Below are 9798 nucleotides of genomic sequence, written 5' to 3' on the forward strand. Positions count from 1 at the left end.
TATCCCTCCCTTCCCATCCAACTTCCCCAGTTCCTTTCCCTTTGGAAACTGTTAGTCCACTCTTGGGTTCTGTGAGTCTGCTGCTGTTTTGTTCCTTCAGTTTCTTCTTTGTTCTTATACTCCACAGATGATTGAAATCATTTGATACTCGTCTTTCTCTGCCTGGCTTATTTCACTGAGCATAATACTCTTTAACTCCATCCATGTTGTTGCAAATGGTAAGATTTGTTTTCTTCTTATGGCTGAATAATATTCCATTGTGTATATGTACCACATCTTCTTTATTCATTCATCTACTGATGGACACTTAGGTTGCTTCCATTCCGTTTCTTGGCTATTGTAAATAGTGCTGCGATAAACATAAGGGTGCATATGTCTTTTTCAAACTGGGTTGCTGCATTCTTAGGGTAAATTCCTAAGAGTGGAAATCCTGGGTCGAATGGTATTTCTGTTTTGAGTTTTTGGAGGAACCTCCATACTGCTTTCCACAATGGTTGAACTAATTTACATTCCCACCCCCAATGGACTTTTTTGCTTGGAACAGCTCCCCCAACTTGGCCATTTTCCTCTATAAAAGAGTCTTCCCCTCCTTTGTTCTCTGAACGTGCCTATGGTTCTGCTGTGGCTTGCATGTCCTGGATTACAATTCTCTACTCTTCCTGAATAAGCTCATTTTTGCTGATAAAACAACTGCTTTATTTTTAAGATTAACAAAAGCCTCATTCTTCTTCTCCAAGGCTTGCAGTAACTGACAAACTGGATAATAAAGGTACCTCCCTGAGATCTCACAGACTTCCTGTGAAGAGGGAAACTGTGGAGTCTGTTCAGAGAACTTTCAGTGTGCTCAGAGAACGACTAAGCACCTTTCTCAGGCTCCAGTACCTGAGGGAACATTTAGCAAGACCCATCTGTAACAGTGTCTTATGGGGAATTATAGCCCAGAGGAACCCAAATCAACCTATAGGAGAGATACTTTCCTGCTGGGGATATCACTGAAGGCTGCTAGGAGAGGCAGTATGACAGTATTGATCCTGACCTTGGTGGGATTTGGGGAAGACGTTCTAGGAGGAAAGGAGAGCAAAGTAAGAGGCAGAGGTTGGAATGCAGAGACCATGTCTAGATCTGGTCAGTTAAGACTATTCTGCTGGAGCAGAAGGCATCTGTGCCATTGACAATAGCTCCAGTTTCCAAGTGCTTCAAAGTGTTCTCATTTGTACCTTCTGGGCTAAGCTATGAAATGCTTTATCTCATCAAATCTGCATACATTAGATACTGTTATCTCCATTTTTTTCTCTAAGAAAGGCTTAGTGAGATAAGGTTACAGAGATAAATCCTGTTAAACCTGGAATTCAACCCTGACCCTAAGGTCCAAACTTAAATCACTAGCAATGTTGGCTTCCAGTGAGATATTGGTAAAGTACATTAGGGCTGGGCCAGTGAGGGTCTTGGATACCTAGCAAAGAGTCACATTCAAGGATGCTAAAGCTCTGAAAGTGAGAATACTTTGAAGTTCCAAACTAGTCATGGGGCCTCCTCAAGTCTAAGTAGAAAGGTGCATGCACACCCAAGCCAAAAAACCCAATTTGCAGGCCAGAAAAGCTCTGATATGAGATGGGCCATTGTCTGCTGGGAGTGTGACTCCAGATCTACAGTATAGGAAAAGCTGCCCCAGGTGCCAGGCGTGCTCATTCTGCCATTCTTTGACAGTACTCTGGGGTTCTATTCTCCTCAGGAGCCAACGTGGCACTGGACTCGATTCCAAAATTACCTGCACTTGTACCCTGTGCAAAGGGGCAACCCAGGAGGCTGATGAGGGTATGAGAAAAAAGAGAGTGAGACCGAAGGGAATTTAGTGCCTCACAGGGTCTCTCCCCATTGTCCTAGCTTTGTTTGGGAGCACCCCAGGGTTCCCCCTCTTCCCAGTGGGGGAGGAGAGAGGCAGGGAGAGGCAGGCTGCTGAGCAGCAAAAGCATCCAGCTCTGAGTCAGGTCACCTCGAATAAATGGATGGTGACCAAATAAATAATGATGTGACACTGGGCAAATATCTCTGCTATCTGTAAAAAAGGCAGACAGAGTGGGTGATGCAGAAGAGCCTCCAGGGTTTGTTTTTCTTTTATTGCAGTAAAAATGCATAACAAAATGTACCATCTTGACCATTTTTAAGTATACGGTCCGATAGTGTTAAGTGTACTCACATTGTTGCACAACAGATCTCCAGAGCTTTCTCATCTTGCACAACTGAGACTCCATACCCATTAAATAATAACTCCAACGTCCACCCCTCCCCATCCCCTGGTAACCACTACTTTACTTTCTGTTTCTACGAGTTTAACTACTTTAGATGCCTCATACCAGTGGAATCATACAGTACTTGTTGTTTTGTGACTGGCTTATTTTACTTAGTACAATGTTGTTAAGGATATTGTAGCATGTGACAGGATTTTCTCTCATTTAAAAATTGAATAATATTCCAGCGTATTGTTTGCCACGTTATTTTTATCTAGTCACCAGTTGATGGAAATTTGGGTTGCTCCCACCCTAGGCATTATTATTGTAAATAATGATCTATGAATGTGGGTGTGCAAATATCTTTTCAAGCCTCTGCTTGACTCAGGTTTAAGGTGCAAATGAGTTTGGTTGCATATTTTATTACTACTTTACTGAAAAAAAAATGGAGCTTCTCAGAAAGTGAACAAATTGAAATTAACACTGTAGATGCTGCAGAGAGACATTCATTTGGGGAAGTTTAGGTGTTCAAAGCCAAGGTTTGGACACTCAACAAATTCCTAAAACTGCACCACCAGGAGCCAAAATAGTCTTAAATTTGGGCCTTGCAGAGAGGGTCCTGGCATCTGTAACATAATTACAAACTTCAGTCACAACATTATCTAGGAAGCCTTTTCAGCAGGTAATGGGTATCTACTAATATAAATAATTTGCTGGATAAGCCATGCATTGACTTGTTGGAAACTATGGGAGATGACATGCCAGTTGTGCAGAAAATCATCCTTCAAATTCAATCATGTATACTGTGGCCCCAGGGAAGAACATTTAGAGTCCCTACATTTTCCTTTGAAAGAAAGGTTTGCTTTTCTCTCCTGAGTAGCATGGCTAAAAGGTCTGGCAGAGAATCAGGCCTGTTCCTAAATATTGGAACCTGCCCCTCCAGCACAGTGACTCAGTGGGGTGGTAGGTGTTAAATGATTCATTTTTAGCAAAGTTGTGCCTACTGGTTGAGGTGCAGAAGTATCTTAAGTCACTAATCACATAATTCTTTTTAGAGAAAACTAAAATGGAACCCAGCTGAGCCTCTCTGGGTTCCTTTCCATAATCAGAATTCCTGTTTCAGGGTGGTATGGGGAAAGCCCAGTCATTCTTAATAACAGTTGCCAATCCTTGTCTGGGAATGTGGATATGATGAGCACAGTCTCTCCCCGTGAGATTGTTGAGATCTAGGTGGGACAGAGGGAGTTAGGGACTGTGGTAATTGAAGTAGGAAATAAACAAGGGAGCCTAGAAGAGGGGACGTAACTCAGGCAGAGTGTGAGAAAAAGCATTGCACAAGTGTTATTTGACCTGGGCACTGGAGGTTGATGAGGAGTTTTACTGGCAGGAAAGCATAAGGAAGGGCAGTCTAGGCTGGGGAAACAGCATGTGTACAAAGATATCGTGATGTTTGGAAATGTGTGTGAATGGCAGTATGACTGTATAACAAACAGGGCAGGTGAGGTTAAGATTGTGAAGCGTGAGTACTCCCTCCAGAGGAGGGCCACAGTAACCCCAGGAACTCCTGCCAGGAAACCCGGGTGGATGCAGCTCCATTCCCTGCCTCCATGGGTGACCACAGTGTCTGAGCAGAGAGAAGCACAGCTTTGACTGTGGAGAACAGGAATTGTCTCGCGGGTGTCACGGGTATCACTTCACAGCAACTTGTGGGGAGGGGACACTGAATTACCAAAGAGGAGAACTTGCCAGGCAAAAGCTTTGAGCTGATGTTTCCTTGGGGGAGGCTGAGGTGAGTGTGGAGAATGCTCACCTCTTGGCTCCTTCCTGCAGCAGCTCTGGTTATTCCAGCCACTGACCAGAAGCTCACTTACATCCCTGGGATGCAGAAACAACGTCCACTCACTGGCTCCACACAGGCTTCTGGGCATCCTGATGGTGTGTCAACAAGGGGATGCTGTTGGTACTTTGAGATATCATCAAGAGAGCAGCATACAGCCAGGTGACTGGAGGTGGGCAGGAGCCCTTCATCTTCTCCCAGAAGGACTGGCTGGTGGTAGCCTGTCATTGCCCAGAGCAGGTTAGCTGTGGCTTGGGAGACAATGCTTTTTATCATCCCAACTCAGGCTTTTCTGTCTGGGACACAGGTTATCCTGAGGGGGACACTAGGACAAGAAACACAAATTTGGACTGTGGTAGGCAAAATTAGGCTCTCTCTGGGTTGCTCTTCCTTCTAAACATTTTTAGAATGAAATCAAGAGTGTCTTCAGAAGCCCTCTAGTGAATGGAGTCACCTGTCTCGCTAGCCAGGTTTGTCTTCATCCAGGAGCTCTAAGTGCCTCTCCAGCCTCAGTAAAAGTGGAGATGGTTTATAATAATGATTACATATATTATATGCTATTACATAATAACTAATGAGAGAGAGAGCTGGGAAAAACTATAGAAATCTCCCAGACCAGGGGTACCCAAGACATGGAGTGTGTGGAGACTTTTATTTTTTACCATTGTAGCTATTTGCTTTTTAATGACATCACTTTTAAAATTTCAACACAAGTCTCCATATTGAAAAGCAAATCTCCCTCTCATCTTTTACTCCAAAAACACACTTCCTCCCCCAAAATGTAACTATTGTAATCAATTTGTAATGTTTCCTTCTTGATCTTTTTCTATGCACATACAAGGTCAGCATGTTGATGTAGACCTACACATAGTCAGAGGTAGGCATAGAGAGACAGGACCAGATAGAGACAGAGATAGATAGAGGTGGAGAAAGATAAGATAGAGATGGAGATAGAGATACATCTCATATCAGCTGCTCCTTCCTGTTCATCAGGAACAGGCAATCTGAAAAGTTAACTTCTTGGGAACAGAGAGTGAGTAGTAAAAGTATGTATGCTGTTCCCAGCTGGTTGAGGGGAGCATCCGCATACATTGCAATATTCCTTTGGGAAGGAGAAACAAGCCACTACATGGTGGGTGGAGAGAGTAGAGAAGCCAGACACATGGAGAGGTTGAGGTTCCTAAGACTAATGGAGAGATAGGATTGGGGTACCCAGCGTTGTGCAGGATATGAGCCTTTCCAGCAATCTAGGGGTTGCTGCAGGCTCTTGGTAGAGACTGAACCATATACACTAAAGAACTGAAAGTGGCTTTGAAGGTCTGATGGCAAATGCACTGCCTGGGGGGAAATCAAAGCAGGTGATTTACATTACCAAATACAGGTGAGGATGTGAAGTAATTGGAACTCAAACATTGCTGGTGGAAAGAAAAATCGCAGCAACACTTTAGAAAACACTTTGAGAGTGTCTTATCAAGCTAAACATATACTCACCATATGACCCACTCCTAGCTATTAATCCAAAAGAAATGACATGTGTCCAAGCAAAGGTTATATACAAATGCTCATAGCAGCTTTATTCATAACTGTCGGAAGACTGGAAACAACCCAAGTATATCCATCAACTGGTGAATAGAAAGACAAATTTGGCATATCTGTACAATGGGGTAGTTCTCAGTGACAAAAAGGAATGATGTACAGATGCACAGGGCAACACGGATGATCTCACAGGCATTATTCTCAGTGAAAGAGGCCAGACACAAAATGCTGCATACTGCATGATTCCACTTATATAAGATTCTATAAAAAGCAAAGCTATAGTGATAGGAAGCAGAGACTAGGGGCCTGGGGAAGAGGACTGACCACAAAGAGGTATGAGAGAACTACTGGTGGTAATAGAAATGTTCAACGTGATCACTGTGGTGATGTTGGTACATGGCTGTCCACATTTGTCATATGTCTTCAAATAAAACACTTGAAATTGGTGAGTTTTACCTCAACTATACCTTAATAAAACATACTTTACTGAAGCTGACCCCCCCAATTTTTTTTAATTCAAGCAAAAATAGGTGAGAAGGAAGTTGATAACAGGATTGAGAAATGGGATAAAACTATAGAAAAGCAGAGTTTTCAGAAAATCACAGGGAACAACTTTAAATAAATACATCTTAAAACTTAGTTGAAATGAACAATGTTTCAGAAAAATATAATTTAGTAAACTGAATCAATAGAAAAGTTCTTAATGGGTTCACTATATAAGCACAACCTAGATGCTCCCAATATCGAGGACAGTGAAGAATTTGAGGGAGCACAGTCCATAAGACTATCCAGACTTCTGACGCCAATGGCAAATGTGGAGTCCCTGAGACCATACGGAGGTTTGAAAATACACTGGAGGGATTCATAGAACTTATTGAAAGCCATCATGCTTGTAGTTATAGTTTATTATAGGGAAAAGATACTGATTAAAATTAGCCAAGGGAAGAAGTGCATGGGGCAGAGTCCAAGAAAGTACTGAACCCAGAGGTCCTCTAACTATGGGGAAAAATGTTATTTTTTTCCCAGCAGTGATGTAGAACCATAGGCAGTACTGGCAATCAGAGAAGCCCACCCAGGCCTTAGTGTCCGGAGTCTTTGCTAGGACTCAATCTCATAAACCTGGTTGGATACCCATATGGCTAAATCTCAGTGACTCTACCCTAAATCACACTGTTAATATCTGGCCATACCAATTTTCTAATTCAAGCAAAAAAAAAAAGAAATTGATGCCAGGATTGAAAAATGAAATACAAGCACAGATAAAGCAGAGTTTTTAGGTCATATCATATTAATTTGAATTACAATGACTTTGTGGTATATTTTGATACTTTATAAGGGAAATTTTGCCTGTGTTCTTTTATATAACTTTTATAACTACTCTAAGACATTTATGTTCCCTTATAAAACTTGAACTGAATATTAGTTAAGTTGTATTCAGCTATAAGGGCACAGTGTTCATACTCCATGAGTTGAGTTTAATTGTTGTATAAAAATCATGTAAAAGATTACATTATGATTAGGCACTGAAATGAAAAAGTTACTGTGAATGCAGAAATTCTTGGAAACAGAGGTGGAACATAAGTTTGATATTAGTAAAGGAAATTTTTTCATTAGAGAAATGACTTCATTTTCCTATTTTTCTTGCAAAGCAACAATCAAGAAGATTATAAAACTAAGAAAGCTATTTCCCACCCCAACACACACACACACACACACACAAAAAAAAAAAAATGAAGGCTATTGTGTTTTGCTACTAAGACACATGGATTATAATGCAATGGAAAATCTGCCAAGTCTTTAGAAAGAGATAAAAGAAATTCCAAAGTAATGAGAGGTTGGTGTCATCAATTCAGGTTTTGCAAGACTATCATTAAGATGTCAAACATCTATTTATCAAAACTTCTTTGTGACTTTAAGCAGAAGACAAAAGTGGAGCACTCTTTCAGAAATGCTGCATTACCAGTGTTCCTAATAACCAAAGGATAACATCATGTGACAAATGCAGACATCAGTGACTATGACTCCAAAAAAAGAAAAAGGTTGGCCTTTGGATGCCAAGATATCTTACAAAAACTTAAACCCATTTTACGTCTATTTTTTCCATTAAGTATGCACAGAATCATGTATGAGATGGCAGCCAAACCAGACTTAGACCAATCAGAGTGCAACAGTACCATGGTCACAGTGATTGGCCAGTCAGAGTGAAGCTCTGGCCTTTTTTTTTGCTCGCTGGTGTAACTGCCCCTTCCCCATGCAGGATCTTTAAAGCCATCCTGCCACCACAAGAGGAACCAGCCTTAACATGAAGCCAGTAAAATGGATAACAGCAGAGAAGCAAAAGAGCCTGTATTGCATGACATTGAACCCCATGATCACCTCAAGGCAGTTGGGTTGGGCTTTCTGTTACTTGCAGAGCAAAGCTGCTTAACAGTAAATGTTAGTGGATAGAGCGATTGATGATGGGGGTGAACACTCCAGGGAAGCCCTACTTCCCCATCCTGGGGATGGATTGGAGACTCCATCACACACCATCCAGCCGCCCATCAGCCACTGACTGACCTGGTGAACCATGATCCTGTCTATTGAAGGCTCCAGAAAGATCCTAAAGGCTTTGCTGTGAGGTGCACTGTGGAAGTAAAATATCTTTTTATACTTGTAAAAAAATAAGAGAATGGCATTCAGGGATATTGGCAAGTAGAAAGATACTTGGAGCTGATCTGTACACATCTCTTTTTGTGGTTCATACACATTTCTAGATATTGATCTGACTTCCATGGATTCACAAAATGGGAATTGAGGGCTGAGACAATGAAACCAAGCATACACTTTAAATTTATTTTCACCTTGATGCTAGCTGCTTCTCAAAGTGTTCCCACTGGGCCTAGATACACTGCAGGACTATCTGCTTAAAAATCGTGTTACACTGCTGGCATGAATCACTGCTGAGCAAGCAGAGGAAGCTGGCTGAGTCTACGAGGTGGCATGATGCTGAAAGGATCACGAGTCTTTACCCACATTTGTCTCCTGCAGGCAATGTTTTCTGCCTGCTCTATGGGATTTGTAAAGGACAGAACAGTTTCCTAGCCTCTGTCAAGAGGGTAACATGTCTAAGTTGTCACAAAGCACCTAGTCAACCTTAATTTTTACCCCGTTAAATTCAAAATCTAGGTTATTGCATGGTTTTTACAACATTAGGAGTTTTTCTCTTTAAAACTTGGCAGAGTGATGTTTTGTTTTTAATCCTTGAGCTTTGTAAGTTTTCCTGTGCCTACTTGCCCATAACTTATTTTTCTGGCCCAATGACTGCCTTCTAATGAGTTCAGCCTGTGCCCTCTTGGACAAATTGGGAGTGTGGAGTGTGAGGGGTGTGTTAATTAGCTATCAACTCTAGCCTGGCTTTTGAAGTCCAGAGCTTTGGAATGTTATAGAAGTGTAAATATATCATGGTTTTCTGCATTTGGTGATTATATCACAGATGAAACCTCAGGGAGCTTCCCTCTCCAGGATTATGCTATTCCTGACCCCTGAATCGTTCCGTCATTAATGGTCCGTCTCTGGGGATTCATACCCAAAGCAAATGGCTTCCTGCTTTGTTCTAAGTGGCCTGTCTTCCCTGAAACTTTCCAACTGTTGACCAAACAAACAATTTCAGGATGGAGAGCATAAGCCTATGCTTCATGGGGTAAAATGAATGAGGCAGGGGTGAGAAAGTCCCTCTAGGGATTAATTGCCTTCTTATGACTATACCCACCTTGAACCAAATTATACCAGTTATTTTCAGGCCTTCAAATCAAATACCTTCACCTGCAAAAAGCCTGCTAGATCATTCAAACTGACCTCTTTCACCCCCCAATCTAGAAATACCTTCTCTTTCAGAACACTTTTTAATTATGTCTTGGTGCTGTCCCTGGGCCAGGCTCTGGGGTCCCAGAGGTTAAGAAAAGGAACTCATAGTGTGCTTGAGGAGAGACCTCTTGAATAGACTCTATAGTGCCCGTGAGTTTAAGGCAATGAGTCTGAGTTGGAGGTCAGGGAGGTAACTCAGGAAGCCTTTGGACTTTGGACAATAGTAGGCGTTTCCCAGGCAGATGATGTGGAGAGAAGCCATTGTGGACAGAAGGCCACCTCTGACCAGAGTGTCAGCCCCGCTTTGCCATTTCATTGCACATGGCCCTGTGACTGATCACCCCATTATCC

The sequence above is a fragment of the Manis javanica genome, chromosome 7 (genome assembly GCF_040802235.1).
Source record: "Manis javanica isolate MJ-LG chromosome 7, MJ_LKY, whole genome shotgun sequence".
In the NCBI taxonomy this organism is placed as follows: domain Eukaryota; kingdom Metazoa; phylum Chordata; class Mammalia; order Pholidota; family Manidae; genus Manis; species Manis javanica.